The following is an 18,495-nucleotide window of genomic DNA, read 5'->3' as shown; positions in this document are numbered from 1 at the left end:
TCTTGGTCTGAAGTTTTTGGTCCTTTGTTTTTTTCAATGCAATAATATATATGCAACTCTCTCTCTATTAGTATATTTAGATATATATATAAGCATATATAAGTAAATATGCATATATAAGCATATAAAGTATATATACAAATATATATATATAATACAGCCTTTCTCTATACTATGTTTACTATTCTTACAAAGAATCTGAATTCACATATGAGATTCTTTAATAATTGATTATAGAATATTAAGTGATGAATCACTCAATTGTACACCTACAACTAATATTACACCATGCCTTAACTAAGTGGGATTTAAATAAAAACTTAAAAAAGGAAAAAAGAAGAAAAAATTGATTATAAAACATAATTAGTTTAAATTTTTTTTTAGTTTTCAAAGAACATTTGATTTAATTTGTAATTACCTGGAAACCACAGTAGAGAGAAATATTTTTTTTTAATGTTTTAGTCCAAGGAAGCATATCAATAATTCAGATTAAGAAATATTTTTAGGGCAGCCCAGGTCGCTAAGCAGTTTAGCACTGCCTTCAGCCCAGGGCATGATCCTGGAGACCCGGGATCGAGTCCCATATTGGGCTCCTTGCATGGAGCCTACTTCTCCCTCTGCCTGTGTCTTTGCCATTCTCTCTCTCTCTGTGTCTCTCTCTCTCTGTGTCTCCCATGAATAAATAGATTTTAAAAATCTTTAAAAAAATTAAATATTTTTAAACCAAATTCCAAAATCATACATTATGATATGGGTTGATTCACTGGCCATTATGCAACATAATAAATTACATTTAGTTTTGTGAAAAATGGAAAGTTAAGAATATTATGTCCTTTTAATTATAATTCACCCTGATGACCCTGTGTGATAAGTCTAAAGGATTCAAGATAAAGCTTGCAAGAGATAGTAATAGTTCTACTACCTGGAATTTAATTTGATGTATATATTGCTTAAAAGATGAAGTGTTATAACATGAGACAATCACTGAAATGGTAGACGGAACACCCACATGCTTACTTACTATATTTTAGCTTAGTGGTTCTCAAACTTTGGTATGCCTTCGAATCCCCTGGAAGACTGTTAAAACTCAGATTTCTGGCCCAATCCCCAGAGTGTCTGAGTTAATAGGTCTGGGGTGTTTGTATTTTTAACAGTTACCAGATGATTCTGATGCTGTTGATCCCAGCCCACACTTTTATAATTATAGTTCCAGGGTATTCTGTTTTGGGGGAAATGTACTGAAACAATAGACTTGGAATTAGTATGAATGTAAAGCTAAAAGAACGTGCTAACCTCACAGGATCCAAATTTATTTCTAGGGGAAAACTTATATTTCTTTTCCTCTCTTCTCCCTCCAACCAAATTCACTAAAAATAATAGTTTTAGTGGGACAATGTTTAGGGACAACGTTATGGTGAAATACTGTGAAGCAATGGCTCCTTTACCTCAGGCAAACTGTGCTTTCTGTCTTCTGTAAGCCACGGTTGACAATCTGGGAGTCAACAGACTTTGGATAAAAGTAAAGTACAAAAAATGCCAAGGCAATGGTAAAACATATGCAGTCATATCTCAACTGGAGGGGGAAAAAAGGACTGGCATGAAAATAAAGTGCTATGTGTGACTTTGCAAATATCCAAGACTATAACGATCATAAAATAATCCTTTTTATTCTACTTTGCAGTGTAGGTGGCAAATGGATCCTATTACATTAGAGGACAGAGACATTAAAAAAGAGAGAGAGAGGAGAAAAACGAACACTAACCAACCTATGAATGGTGTCAGTAATCGTGCAGGCAAAATCAGTTAGCTTATCAAACAGCTTGGTTTCAGACTACTGTGCTATATATGAGTCTATACACATTTTAATTTCATTCTATTTGTCTTCTGAAATTGAGCAAAAGATATTAAATCACATTAAGATTACAAAGTTAGGGGATTTCAAACTACCATAGATCTCTCCTTTTTTATAAAAAAATTAACTCTGAATTATTTGATTTGGTTTTCAATACAATAAAACATGAAATTGGTGTGTTGTGTTAATCCTCGGATTTACGTTGTATTGAAAATAATGAAAAGTGACAACATTCTTTAATTATGTGAAAAAAATAGGGAGGAAGCTCAGCATTATTTGGCCTTCTAAATGTGCATTTTGGATTTGCCAATTTTTACTCTATTTTTATTCACTTACATGACCGTCTCTCAAACTGTTAACTCCTAGAAAGCAGGGATCTTTGGTATTCCCTGCTCCTAACTTTTAGTACTCAATATATGTTTATTGAATGAAGTACACAAAACTGGGTAATTTTAAACCGTTCTGTGTTTTCCCAAGAAGGAAACTATCAAGTCATGCAATAGGAAAACATCAAATCTTGTAAAAGAGAGCTTCGGTCTTCTGAATTTGAGCCAGTTTCTAGAAACTAAAAAATTAATACTAGATCCACTCAGGATTGATTTTGAAAGTTCCCAATGAGAGCACCATTCAGATTAGGCTTGATTGGAAAGTGGGAACATGTGTAATGCATTCAATACCTGAACCCACATTACTGATTGTTTTGATAAAATTCGAGTGGCTCTTAAAATTTCTAGTTCTGACAAATAGCCCTACTTGAACACCATCCAGCATTCAACTTCAAAGCTCTAACCTTTGTGTTTGCCATCTGTCCCCTTTCTTCATTCACATAGATTTGTAGCTCATTCTATCTCTTTCTTCCCCTCCTTGCTCTCCAATGTTACCTCAACCAAAGTCTTTCCTAACCACCCTGCCAAAAAGCTTCCCTTTGCTTGATTCTTTATCCCTTATTCTGCTCTCTTTTTATAGAGTGGCACCCCAGGGTAAATGTTTACCCTGAGGTAAAAGCAAAAATATTTAGCTATCAGGGATAGCTCAGGGATGCTCATACCATCAGTCAGAGTGGATGCTAGATGGGCTCCTACTGGGCCAGACATTCATCTTTTAGTGCCTAGATCAAAAGGAAACCTGGAGCTTCCCCAGGAAGGTCTGGAGAGACCAGTGCAAGGGGGATGCGCCTGAGAAACTGTCTGCTGTGTAGTATAGAACCATTTCAATGTTTTTAGTCTATACGGCCATCCCAGCCTATCCCAGCAGAATATCAACCTTGTATTTACTTAACATTTTTGTTCATACTTTTGAATCTGGATCCCCTACCTCTGGAATACAACGTCTATAAGAATAGGGGTTTTATCCTGCTTATTTATGTAGCCTCAGAGCTTGGAACAGTGTCTTCCATAAAGTAGGTACACTACAAATATCTGTTTAATGAATGAATAAATGAATGATATGTAACAGATTTACATGATACAAGAGAAAAAAATCTCTCAGAATTTAGCATTTCTTTCCTAAATATTACAGATATATAACTCTTAAAAATCTATTTGTAGTATCTTAATATTATTTTCTAATATTTGAGAATAATATTTTCATTTTAGTAGCATAATGAATTCTCAATTCTAGATGTACAAATGGCTACACAGCTGAATTCTGAAAGCAGTGATAGCCAAACACTTTTAATACAGAATTCCAGGGGGTGCCTGGATGGCTCAGTCAGTAGACTATCTGACTCTTAATCTCAGTGCTGTGAGTTTGAGCCCCATGTTGGGTGTGGAGATTACTCTTAAAAAAATCTTTTAAAAAATGCAGCATTCCATTATTAAATGTTTTGAGCCATTAATATATGCATACATATTTATTTAAAAATCACAACTGTGTTCTATTAATCATATATGCTACATATGTAAGTGTATTCTACTATTATGTAAAACACCTCCGAAAATAGAAAATTAAAATATGAGATAAAGATGAATTGAGAAATATTCAACTTTATTTTGTACTTATTACTGTTCTAATTGCTTTCATTTTTTAAAAACACTATTAATTGATACCTGGTAAGAGTGACTTTTAGTGCTAGCAATATTATTTACCTTTTCCTTTTTCTGGAAATTATTGCTATAATACTTTGTAATACAGTTGATCACAATTTCTGGTTGTAGGTTAACTTAGCTTGTTTGATTTTCATGGCTCTCATAGCTGGAAAAGATAACCTTACAATGACGAAAGATCCAAATACAAAAAGAAATCACCATGGGCAGCTCCAGTGGCTCATCGGTTTAGTGTTGCCTTCAGTCCAGGGTGTGATCCTAGAGAACTGGGATCAAGTCCCACATCGGCCTGTGTCTCTGCCAATCTCTCTCTCATGAGTAAATAAATAAAATCTTAAAAAAAAAAAAAGGAAAGAAATCACCAGTGAGACTTATCAAATCATAATATTTATTTTTAAATGTCATCTCTGTGAGCATTTATGGAAAGGATTTTCTTGAAATTCAGCTTGTAAATTTCTATCTTCCCTAATATCCACCAACTATTTGTTCAAACAACTTAGAACCGGTTAAGTGGTTATGTTTTTATCAAATGGGTTTAAACACTTTTGAAACTCCTCACTTTAAAAATTTATTTTTAGTAGTTTCATAGTGATGTATAAATGATGACACTCTTGTGTAAATTTTGGAAATTAATAACCTAAGCAGGCAAACTTCTCCAAACAACTGTTTTCAAGGTGCTCTCCATAGAATGGATAGTTTTGGGGGAAAACCATTACTTTCTTGTAATTTTAAAACATTACTTTTACCTTGAATGGACACAGTGTGCTAAATTTTCTCTACATATCTTCTAGGTACCCTATGATGGGGTTCAGGGCATGCTACCCCTAAATTTGGCATCTTGGCATATATTAAGAATCTTAAACTGTTGGAATTAAAAAAAAAAAAAAGACCCCCCTCCCCTGCCCTTCATCTCTGAAACAGGTCACAAAACTCCCATGTGAAAGGTCCTCTCCTCCTACCAGGAGGAAGGGAAACATTGTTATCATCAGAGACAGCATTTGGGGCTGAAAACTCTGCACAACCAAATCTTTGTTAAACTAACTCTTATTTTCTTAGTTACTTCTTCACCAGTTACCAATCCTAGCCCAAACCCTTTGTCCTGTCAATTCTTTACAAATTTGTTTCTTTGTTTAAAAGGCATGAAAGCTTTCTGCTCTGGTTATGCCTTTGAGTTTTCATTCTCTTGTGAAGGTCCCACTTAACATGTGAAAGATCAACAAAATGTATCTGCTTCTCTCCTGTTACTCTATCTTTGTCAGTTTAACATTCAGACCCAGCCAGGGACCTTGAATTGGTGAAGGAAAACATTTTCTTCCCCTGCAGATGTGACTGACCACCACTAAACTTGAAATAACTGCCTTACATAACTTCACATGATTATTCTTTATCTTATCAAAGTATCTTCAAGATACCATGATTTAGGTTGATAGAATTACAGAAGCCACAGAAAGAGGCATATGTAATCTACAGTGTGCCACCAGGCACTGGAGGGGAGTGGCTGAGCAACTGGGTGCTGCCAACGCCTTCCACACTCCTCCCAGCCCCTTCTTCCCTCTGTGAAACGTAAGCATGGAGGTGATAAGTGACTCTCTGACAAGCACTTTAATTTAGGAGCATCAAGGTCAGTGCATTAATTAAATTAGAATGAGCTTCATTCTTCCCTCATGTTCAGGGAAAAAAGTAGAAATGGAATTTCTAGCTCTTACTTCCTATAACCCAAAGGAACAGTTTCAATGTGCTTCTGTGACTGTACACCCCACTGTGGAGATAGCCATCTGGAGTCTAAAGATACAGCCGCCATTTACCATGACTAAATATTATGATATTGTGAAAATTCGAATTCAAAACAGATTCTCTTTCTTTGCAAAATCAATCCACTTGAAAAAAATTAAACATTCACTTTTTTTCTCTCTAAAATGTTAGCTAGACAATCCTCCTTTGTATAAGGGGGAAAAAAAAACAAATTCAGACCTATGTTTTTAGATGAATATGTAACATCAATCAGCTTTATTAGCTCTGGGTTGCTTATGTAGGTTTTCATATTTTAAAAAAAAACTTTAGGGAAAATTACATTAGATACTAATGTCAACTCTTCTATTCTATTATGTTCTATTCTATTCTATTCCATTCTTAAGTTTTTTCTTCCCATATCTCTTCTTCATTTTACTAAGCTTGAAAATTTTCAGTGTCAAAAAATAAAATAAAATAAAATTTTCAGTGTAATCATACCAATATGAGTGTCTTAATACATGTTCCAGCTGTATCTTTTGTTACTTTTAGCCTCTGATGCTTCAATGTTTTCAAATCCATTTTCTTTTTTTTATTTATATATTTCATTTATTTTGAGTATCATGGTAAATTCCATATTTTATTAAGAATATCTAAGATTGTAGGCACAAAATTATTTCAAGTTGTGACTAGGTAGTTTTCCTTCATCTCTTCTTTCAGAGCTTCCACAGGAAGGAGAAGAGGAAGCTGTTTAATTGACAGGTTGTTGTAAGCCTCCAAACTGTCAGAATAATTTGAAGGCAGATTAGTTTTACAGATTGTTTATTAACATACTGCAAAGGGGCGATGACAAGGGGCCTGTTTCCTGCTTGGCTCTGCATAAATTGGATCTTCTTGCAAAAAAGCTTGTCTGTGAAATTGGGGGTAGGAAGTGAGTTAGGGAAGGAGCAAAGCAAACATATTCTGCAGTTCAAAGCAGCACTGTGGGGCCTTCATTTAAGATCTTTAGCAAGCAAAGCTAAACTAAAACTTTTTCTGAAGAACTCAATCAAACTCACATTTTTCCCCTATTTACATAAAACATGCCTATAAGGGGTAAAAATCTCCTGAAAAAAAAAAAAGCATTTCTGTTTTTATCAGTGTGTGAACACACACATACTTTTGTGTGTGTACCACTGTGTGGGAGGGATGTTTATGCATTTAGTGAGAAACTTATTTTTCTGATGTGGTTTATACAACCCAAGCCAAGACAAGCACAGTGCTAACAAATATATTTTCCCAGTGTACGAAAATGAGAGCCACACATTATACTTTGGCTCAATATTAGTTGAGTTTTTTTTGTTTTTTTTTTTTTTTTTTTTTTTGGTTTTACTATTTTAGGATTCTTGTTTACCCTATGCCCAACCCAGCATTGCCTTGGAATTTATGCCTATTTAAAAATTGTTTGTTTGAGGTAACAGGGGCAAGCCAGAAAGACAGTGTATTTTTCAAATCTCTGCTTGGGATTTTGCCAGTCTTTATACAATTTTGCCTCAATAACGTGAATCCAAATGTGGAGTACACCAAAAGTCATGGGTCAGTGAGGTAGTAACTCTTTGAGGTCTCTACCACGATGCTTCCATCCCATGCATAAGCATTGATAGAATCTAAACTCACTTCGAACTTTGCCTATTTCCCAAGCTTACGACCAGATTTTCATTTTTGATTCACTTTCTTATATTTATTTGACCTTTACTATTACATAAGAAACAGCTGCCGACATTTGCCTAGGAAAGTGACATAGCACTAGCATAACAGTTGGAAAAGTTAGACTCTCTTCCATTCCAGCCAAAGCATTTGGCCTTTAATGAGAGTCTAAGAAGGGAAGCTCACATATATGAGAAAATTAAAAATTAAGTAAAAAGGAGACTACAGTGAAGGTTAATAAATCAGAAAATTAGGGAAGATGTTTGGATTTGGTCCAGGGAACTAAAGCCAGATTCGTGGGATCTATCCAATAGTCGGTGCTGTAGCAAAGAATCTATAAAGAATCCATAAAGAATGTGGGAGAAACCTAAAATTAGGTACAAACTAATTTGAGGAATTCTGCTTTTTGCTGCTGGGCTTCTCTTTTCCATGGCCTAGCATGTTCCAAGGAGATCTAGAATGGGAACTTATACAGACTAAGATGGACTCAAAAGTGTCAGTTCAGTTCAGGCTTTGTAATAATTAATTCTATAAACTTCATTAAGTTGTTTAAGTTCTCTGTACCCTAGTTCTGATTCCTGCTTCTAAAATAGTATTAATTGGTTCTGGAGCACCTGGGTGACTCAGTGGTTGAACATCTGCCTCAGCTCAGAGAGTGATTCCAGGGTCCTGGGATCAAGTCCCTCATCAGGACTTCTCCCTCTGCCTGTGTCTCAGCCTCTCTCTCTCTCTCTGTCTCTCGTGAATAAATAAGTAAAATCTTTAAAAAAATATAAAAAATATAAAAACAGTATTAATTATTTTTAGATCATAATGCCCCACCTCTGAGGATTAAAAAAAAATATGTGACAGACCTTAAGATATAAAATTGCTGAGTTCAGTGAAAGTGCATATAATCTTCCAAGAACCTGAACACTAGGAGAGATATAAGTATATATATATATACATATATATATATATATATATATATATTTACTTATTTATTTAAATCTCTGTTTTCCTAACTAGGTTTTTGAAATATCTGTGCTTAAAATCAAGCATATTACTTCTCAGGTCTTCATTAAGTAGCTTATTGAGTCTTTTTAAGTTTAATCGTATTAAATTTTCACAAAATTTTTGTAATGTTTTTCAGCATATTAGAAAGAACCTCTCCTAATGGTAGAGAAGTTTTTATTTTTATTATTATTATTTTTAAATATTTTATTTATTTATATTATGAAAGACACAGAGAGAAGGCAGAGACATAGGCAGAGGAAGAAACAGGCTCCATGAGGGGAGGCCGACGTGGGACTCGGTCTCGGAACTCCGGGATCATGCCCTGAGCCAAAGGCAGGTGCTCAACCCTTGAGCCACCCAGGCATCCCGTGAGAAGTTTTTAGAAATAAACATGATAAAAAAAAAAAAGAAATAAACATGATGACATGGGGAATTAACAGATCCTCCAAAGAAAAAGCATTAAAAACTAAAATATAAGCACGGAAATGTACAACAAAGAAAAATAGCTATGTTTGAAATGTTGACAAGGAATCACTAAAAATATTAAAATTCCACATAGCATTCTTTTTTTTAAAGGTAGAAATGTATAACATGTTTGCATTAAAAATAATTATGATTTTTAAGTGACATTTGAGTTTTTGATTATTTTTTATCTTCTGAGAGATTAGGTATATTGACCTCAATTCTTAATGATTGTGTGAGTAATGAAATATCACTGAATTATTAAAATAGCCAATTATCCTCATAAATCATATATGTGGATTATCCATGACAAATTCCTAATTGTGAATCAGGTTTTATTTAAGTATCTAGAATTTTTATAACCTCCTCTTCCCCTTATTCAAAAAAATGCATTCAAGAATGTAAACTTGTCTTAATACTCATCAAACAAATATATTTAAAGGAAGATAGCTTCCTATGCAAATATGTGACTTGTTACTCTCTTTCAGATCGAAAACTGATTTTACCAATAATGAAAGCATCATTCTGTGTATGTGCAGTCCTGACTCCAGTGATGTCCTAATTAGTCAATAAATAAACTTCAAATATTTAGTGTCAAGTCATCTTCACATTCCTATTCAGTCTTCTCCACATGGACTCAGTTATTTCCCAAAGGAGTGGTCAACACAGGTTCCTCCTAGACACAGTGACTGGAGGAGCTATCTGTGTCATCTACTAGGGACTCTCCTCACTTACATGCAAACAACAGAAACCATCAGACATTAGGACAGTTGGTCTTATTTTGAACTTCTCATGCCTGTAATCCAAGCATTACATTAGTAGCTAACAGTCATAGCTCTAGAAATGATCTAATTTAGGGTTCACCAGACTTCAAAGCCTGTGTTCTTTCTATTATTCAAATATGGGACTTTTTCCTGGTGAGATTGTAGAACAGTCTATGTGCTTAATGCAGGGAAGTGAAGGCTCAGACACAACAATAGTTTGCTTTACATAAACATCCCAGTGAAGTGAAGATGGGATGGGAAATGCTGTTAGGAGAAAAATGAAATGTATGAATAATGATTAATTTTAAGGAAATAGAGTGAAAGAAATATAAAAATTTGAAATCTCATTATTTCCTTTATTATTTTTTTTCACAGAATGACTGCATGTAAGATAAAATGTAAGTAATATTGGACTGCCTCTAGAGAAAAATTGCAATATAAGTACAATTTATGATGAAATGGATGAAATATAATCTTAAATTTCTCAGAAAAATTTTTTTAAATATAGTGAAGTTAAAATTAAGTTGTTCTAGTAAACTGCAACTTATATAGACTCACAACTTACTTCATATACAGATCTTCCTCATCTTACAATGGAATTCTTGTAAACTGAAAATATCTTAAATGGAAAATGACTTGAATATACCTAATTTATCATAGGTTAAACCACCTAGCCTACCTAAAATGTTCTCAGAACACTTACATTAGCCAGTAGTTGGGCAAAATCATGTAACACAAAGCCTATTTTAGAATAAAATATTTAATATCTCATGTAATTTATTGAAAACTGCTGAAAGTAAAAAAAAAAAACAAAAACAAAACAAAACAAAACAAAAAACCCACAAAACAACAACAACAAAAAAAGACAAAACAGAATGACTGTGTAGGGTCCAGAATGGTTTTAAGTGTATCACTGTTCACCCTCATGTTAGCAGGACTGACTAGGAGCTGCAGTATCATAGGATACTGGGTACCACTCATCCAGAAAAAGAGCAGAATTCAAAATTTGAAGTATGGTTTTTACTGAGTACCTATCAGTTTTGCATCATCATAAAGTAAATAAAAATCAGGGGAACCAGGGTGGCTCAGAGATTGAGTGTCTGCCTTTGGCTCAGGTCATGATCCCAGAGTCCTAGGATTGAGTCCCACTTCAGGCTCCCCACAAGCAGACTGCTTCTGCCTCTGTTTGTGTCTCTGCCTCTCTGTGTCTGCCATGAATAAATAAATAAAATATTTTTTAAAAGTCCATAAACTGGACCACTATAAGTCAGAGATCATGTCTGTACATACATCTTGTAGATATAGTTTGTGTTTAAAAACACAACTTAGCAGTAATTATTAAAGAAAAATCATGAAGTCTGGTGAACCCTAATTTAGATCATTTCTAGAGCTATGACCATAAGTTACTAATGTAATGCTTGGATTACAAGTATGAGAAGTTCAAAATATGACCAACTGTACTAATGTCTGATGGTTTCTGTTGTTGGCATGTAAGTGAGGAGAGTCCCTAGGTAGATGACACAGATAGCTCCTCCAGTCACTGTGTCCAGGAGGAACCTGTGTTGACCACTCCTTTGGGAGGTAACAGAGTCCATGTGGAGAAGACTGAATAGGACTGTGTATTGAATAGTGTTTATGTGTTAAACACTTCTAAGAACTTTATATGATCTCTCATTTAACACTCACGCTGGTCATAGGAAATGGGTACTTTTAGTACTATCTTTTTACACGTGATGAAAATGAGATATACTATATATGGACAGTTTACCTAGGTTTTCCTCAGATTATATGAAGCACATTCAGAATTTGAACCAAAGTCTGTCAGATTTCAGAACCTGCACCTTTTATGTTTTTTTTTTTTGTAAATGACATTTTGTGTACATTACTAAAGTCCTATTCTATAACATCAAAATAGGAGTTAAGAAGGTAAAGCTATGGGTGTGGTAGATACTCAAAAAAAAAATGATTGTTGGAAAAAAAAGATTGCTGAATAAATGTTTCGATGAATAGTGACATTAACCTCTTAAAAATATCATACTTTAGGGGAGCCTGCATGCCTCAGTTGGTTAAGTATATGACTCTTGATTTGGGCCCAGGTCATGATCTCAAGGTCGTGACATCGAGGCCCACATTGGGCTCTGAACTCCGCGTAGAGTTTGCTTGAGATTCTCTCTCCCTCCTCCTCTGCCTCTCCTCCAACTCGCACTCCCTGTCTCTAATAAATTAACAAATGTTAAAAAGAATAAAACTTTATACAGAGAAATACAATAGTACCTCTGTGAATAATAATAGAATTTATACATCCTTCAAGTTTCCAAACTGCTTATTATACATTTAATCTTGCTAGTTCATGGCAATATCCCTTTGAGGTAGGAATTTGTAGTCTCATTTCACTTCATTGATGAAAAAAACTGAAGCTCAAGTTAATACATGACTGGATGGCGGAATCAGAACTTGAGTCGAAATCCTATGACAACACAACTAATCTGCATTCTGGTACACACGTGGGCCTTGGGAATCAATCACACCAAATGTATCACCTTCCTCTTTCTTGACTTCTGATTTGTTCTTAACATATATATTTTAGAAGCAAAAAAATCTTTTTACCTCCTGCTAGAGTCCTATGTGGTCACTTTATTTTATAATCTGAGCCATTATACCATTGCTTTGTGAGTCCTTCTCCACTGCTCAGAAACCCAAAGCTATTCTGGGACTATGTTCCTGCTCTATATATAGGCCATTCCTTTGAAAATTAGATGAGTGGTAACCTTATTAATATTTCATATTCTCAATCCTGCTTGAATTGATAATGTTGCAGTAATTTTAGTGTGAAATAATGTAACATAATATGCATAGGGAGTAAGTAGTCCTGTCAGAGAATTAATAAAACTTAGTTGTAAGGGGAAAAAAATTCTCAGTTTTTTAACCCCAATTCAGGAGGCTTTAGCCTTTCTCTCTGCCCTATGCAAGCTGCTATGTTACTAAATAAAGCTTCCTTTTGTGCTGGGATGTAAAGAAAAGCTAGCATCACTGTTCTTCACAGCTGAATATAGAATTGCTGTGTCCTGTGTATCTTTGCAGAAGTGAACTGGAATCCATAAACCAAGATAAAGTCAATGGAGACCCAAGAATTGGGCTGTGTCAGCAGGATGCTGCCGCGACAAAGTAGGGGGCTCCCTGGAAGGGCAAGCACATACACACATACATTATTTAAGGTAAATATCAATGTTCTTGGTTCTATAGATTATCAAGGTGTCAATTCCCAGCAAACAGAGGGGAAGAGCTCTCTTCTGATATGAAAAGGTGTACAGTTGCAATCTTGGTGGCATTCACCTTTCTACCGCTCTAGCACCATGTCTGGCTCTTGTGAGATCATTTAAACCAGCAGAGAGATAATTTCTCCAACTTTTTATTTGCATTTCTCATTTTCCTGACTTTCCACTTTGCTAGCTCCTACTCCTTTATTTTTTTTTAATTTTTTTTAAATTTATTTATGATAGGCACACAGTGAGAGAGAGAGAGGCAGAGACACAGGCAGAGGGAGAAGCAGGCTCCATGCACCGGGAACCCGACGTGGGACTCGATCCCGGGTCTCCAGGATCGCGCCCTGGGCCAAAGGCAGGCGCTAAACCGCTGCGCCACCCAGGGATCCCCTGCTCCTTTAGTAGATACCAACTTCCAATCCCTCTCCTTTTTTGGTGAACTCTTTGCATTATCTTACCTGGCATACTGGCCTTGAACTTCATTTTATTCTTACTTCTGGACAGTCCATTAATTTTTGTGTTATTTTGCAGGTTTAGGCAAAAATAATTACCTCTGCCAAGCCTGTCTGCTCAATCTAATATCCTCTGCAGGGCTAGACTCCTAACATCCAGCAGGAGAAAGGGTGGCCTTTTCCAGTTAGAAAATAATATGAAACTTATAAAGATTTGAAAAAAAAATTAAAGTTTTTATTGTGTGGAGATATTTAACATTTGCAGATATTTTACTACTTTTTATGAAATTCTCATTGCAAATAGAAAATGTATATTCTTTCCCTGATTATTTCTTAATGAAGTCCCAAACATGAAAAAAAGTTGGCAAACTTAAAGATGAGTTACTACCAATATGTAGCTAATTTTACACATAAGAGGGTTCAGAAAGTAAAACACACAAATCGTTGTTCCTCCAGCCATCTAAATCTACAGACTCTCATTTTCACATAGTATCTCAGAATCTGTTTAGAGATATACCAATTGATTCATTCAAAAGATCCAAACACAGATCAAAGTACACATTTAGTTTGAGTATGGCTCAAGTTCAAATTTCTGTGCTATGTTTCCATGCTGGAAATAAATAACAGTCATTAGCCATGAATTTAAAATCCTTTTTAAATAAGAGTATCTATTTTCATTTGAGTGTGCTCTTATACCAGTGGTGTTTGTTTAGCTATTCATTTTTCCCGTTCATTCTTTAGTTTATATAAGTCTCTCAAATTTATGAGCTTATCATATATTTCTGAGTGACATTGTTCATGTTCAACATAATGTCATCATTCTTGCTATTTTCTCAATATTGAAATATTGTATGTGTCATCATACTCCACATAGTTTTACATTAACCCACATTTGAACCTTTGGATGTCAGAAGAAAGAGGAAGGGGGAGGGAAGAGTAACTTGGGTAAACTGCATAGTGCAGAGAACCAGATAGCGGTTGTGAGCTTCCATGAGGCAGTGACAGGAGGATGAAAGAATCTCAAGGATCTCCAAGGCAGATATACTGCAAGGCTATAAGATTCTTTGGTAGAACAAGGTTATTGCACTAAAGGGGTCCCCATGTCCCCCTGTAAGATAGTAATTTGTTAAATTATTTTAGGGATTTAATTTTGATGTCTCACCTTAGAAGCATTCATTTCTATTCTCTAATTTCTGTCACAGTCTTCTGAATATTTGGAAATGCCTAAAGCTCAGCTTAGAGCTTGTCCTAAAGACCGGTGATCCTAAACATTCGAAAGAATCGATATGCTGCCCCAAGTTTCTCCCATTACCAGGTGTGACCTAGCCATTGAAAAGAGGAGGCTATGCTGGGAGGCATGGATGTGAGGATAACTTTCCAAATGGTTTAATGTTTTTCATTGCTTTTTTTTTCCTTTAAGATTTATTTTTAATTTATTTTAGATAGAACGAGAGCACATGAGCAGGGGGAGAAGCAGTGGGAGAGGGAGAAGGAGAGAAGCAAACGCCTGAATGGAGACTGTGGTAGGGCTCAATCTCATTATCCTAAGATCATGACCTGAGCCAAAATCAGAGTCAGACGCTCAATGGACTGAGCCACCTTGGTGCCCCAATGCTTTTCAGTGTTGCATTTAATCAGGTGCTCAAAATAAGCTGCAAGTTTCTACAACTTGTAACCAGGGGAGCATTTCCTTAGAATTTTTCTTCATACTCCTGGCTTTCTTGTGGGTGATGAACCCATGTGCCTGGATCTGGCCAATAAGTCATGCCAAGACCATTTAATCGCTGATGTAAAACCATCCAAATTTATTTTTTCTTTCTTCTAAGGACTTGGAAAATTTCATATAGTGGTTCTTCCATATGCCAGGGTCTTCCTCTAGGGACAAACTGTACAGAGAGATCTCTAGTCAACCCACAATGAACGTGTCTCATGAGTGATAAATAATCCCTTGCTGTGTTAAGGCACTGAGAATTGGGTTTGTGGTGGCTGCTTGCAGCCTTCATCTATCCTAACTGACACAGCATGTAATTCAAACATTCCAGTATGTTTTAAAAGTTGCAATTTCATCCTTTAAACTGCCTTAATATAGCAACATTGCTCATTTTCTAGTATCTGAATTCTGTACAGATAGTTCCAATGGTTAAATGTTTTCCTAATCGTGAATGAAAGATCATGAGTTTTAATGATCTGCAGGGTTCATACTGATCTCTGACAAGTCACAGTGACATTAAACATCAATCACACGGTAATTTGCAGTTATCATTGGGCTGTTATTGTGTCTATATTAGAGACAAAAACTTCAAATACACACGAGAAATCACTTTTGCATTCTAATACTACTGTGCTTGTATGCTCAGAAATAAACTTGGGAGTGGATAAATTCCACTGGGAAGTAGTCATTAAAATACATGAGTACATGCTGCTGGTTCAGGATTTTGACACAAGTTCATTTGTTTTTCCATGTATCACTATGTTTCAGAGCATGTTGAATATAGTTTAGTGCATGCATGAGATTCCGAGAACAGGGACACTCTGGTCAGGCAACTTCCGATGGCTCAGCAGTTTTACTATTACACTTGATCCCACTGATGACGAAAATCACTTAATGAGGTCACATTTCTTTTCTGTATGGAGAAGAACGAAGCCTCTGGCAAGCACCTTGCTCTGTTATGTCTGAAAACTTCCCAGGTGGGCCTCTACTTTCAAATTGTATCTACCTCATCTCTAATCTGTTGTGTTTGGGGATGAAGAAATATAGCAAAACAATTTCCATCATACTCTAAATTTATGAATTTAAAATTCAACCTTGCAACTTATCTTTTGAAAGGTATTGTGCACTGAGAATCATGCTTCCTTCCAAAGCCTCAATAACTGCACTGGCTTCTTAAGATCTCCTTTCTAAAATCAAGTGACATTCCTCTCTTCCCATATTTGATGATTTCTTGTTCAAATCATGGTGGAGGCCAGGAGGTACTAGGAAATATAAGGGCCAAAGATTAAACGCATCAAATCTTATGACACAGAAAATCAGCTATAATTTGATGGGGGAAAAGTTGAAGTACAAGGTTGAAAAGAGCAAGAGGTAATCATATGCCAAAAAGCAAAGTGTGAGAATCCTATTGGTTAAATTAATATTTAGAGGCCTGACACACAAATGAGTTTGGTATGGTAGCTGTAAATTTGTTTAATTGAATCCTCTAAATATTAACATTACAAGATCTTCTGAAGAGAAAGTGTGATGCCAGGCACAATGAGGCCTCATGAGGTGCTGACTCATGCAAGTTAATCAGTGCATTCGTTGTTAATTTTTTTGAGAGAGAAAAGAAGAGAAACAAAATAAATAAATAAGTAAAGTTCTGATATTTCATTTTCCAAGAGAGAGAAATCATTATCCTCATTTTATATAAATTTCTCAAAGTCTGGTTCTAACTTGTGATGTGTGCACTGTGATGGAAAAGGTAGATCAAGGGCATGTCATGTGCTTTATAAAAGGAATTTCAGAAGGAAGAGACACTTATTTGTGGGGGACAGACCAATATAAAGATAATGTTTCAAAATGTCCTTTTATGCAAAGGCAAAATCTTGGTAGGCTTTCTTGCTTCTACGGCTACAGAACACTGCTTCATGTAACTCACAGGGGTTGTTATCGCCATAGGAAAGGCAGGCTCCTTCGTGGCAAATCTAATAAAATAGAACTCATCGTGATAGAAATAGCAGAGCATGATACAGAGAGGAGGGTTGTAACTCACGTGCATATACTCAGCAATTTTATTATGAGAGCCACTAGGATCCATGGAAAACACGTGTGGTTTTTTTGTTTTTGTTTTTTTTAAGACTTTTGCTGCAGAAGTGTGCCTGGCATTTCTATTAAAGATATTCCTGATCATATCTCAGGATATTTCTCACATCTTAAGATATCTTTTTAAGATGTGATCTTTAAGATACAATGATAAATCCTGAGCTACTAAATAGATCTGATCCTGTTTGATGTGATAGGTGTGGTAAGTTCTTGCACTGTCTACCAAAATTAATGCTTCCTTATCCCTTTGCTTTTCTCTCCAGAAGGTCAGATCTCCCTACTGTGTTGAACTCAGGCAATCGCCATTCTACTTACTTGAGCCAATGGACCATGAGTTAGTGAAATGGATCATTGTCAATGATTGGAGTGAAGAAAACATCAATCAGAGTCTCAGCCAACCCAAGGTACATGAGAAATAAATGTATTTTTTATTGTAAATTGTAACTGTTCAGACTTATAAAAAAGAAGGAAATCTTGCCACTTGTGACACCATGGATAGACCTTAATGGCATTACACTAAGTGAAATAAGACAGGGGAAGAGAGATACTATATAATTTCTTTTATATGTAGAATCTAAGAAAGAACAAGCAAGCAAACATCAATAACAAAAACCTAAACTCATAAATACAGAAAACAGATTGGTGGTTGGCAGGAGGCAGCTGTGATATGTGAAGGTGATCAAAAGGTACAAACTTCCAGTAATAAAATAAATGAATCCTGGAGATGTAATGTACAGCGTGGTGAGTATAGTTAATATTATATAGCATACTTGAAAGTTGAGAAGAGAAGAGATCCTAAAAGTTCTTTTTTACAAGGAAAACATTTCTAGCTATGTGTGGTAATGGATATTAACTAGACTTATTGTGATAATTTCATAATATCAAATTATTATGCTATATATCAAAACTAACACAATCTTATGTGTTTATTTTATCTCAATTTAAAAACTTTTTTTCCATAAAAAGAAAGAACCTGGGATCCCTGGGTGGTGCAGGGGTTTGGCGCCTGCCTTTGGCCCAGGGCACGATCCTGGAGACCCGGGATTGAATCCCACGTCAGGCTCCCGGTGCATGGAGCCTGCTTCTCCCTCTGCCTATGTCTCTGCCTCTCTCTCTCTCTCTGTGTGACTATCATAAAAAAAAATAATAATAAAAAATAAAAATAAATAAATAAATAAATAAGTAAATAAATAAATAAGAAAGAACCTTTTCAAAGGTTCAATTGCGGGGATGCCTAGGTGGCTCAGTGATTGAGCATCTGCCTTTGGCTCAGGTCATGATCTCAGAGTATTGGGATTGAGTCCCACATTGGGCTCCCTACAGGGAGCTGCTTCTCCCTCTGCCTGTGTCTCTGTCTCTCTCTCTCCCATGATAATTAAATAAAATTTTAAGAAATAAATAAATGTGCAATTGGAGCCCACAGGGTAGATTATGTGACTTTGAGTGTG

Source organism: Nyctereutes procyonoides, unplaced genomic scaffold (genome assembly GCF_905146905.1).
Source record: "Nyctereutes procyonoides isolate TBG_1078 unplaced genomic scaffold, NYPRO_anot_genome, whole genome shotgun sequence".
NCBI lineage: Eukaryota > Metazoa > Chordata > Mammalia > Carnivora > Canidae > Nyctereutes > Nyctereutes procyonoides.
Note: the sequence above shows the minus strand (reverse complement) of the source record.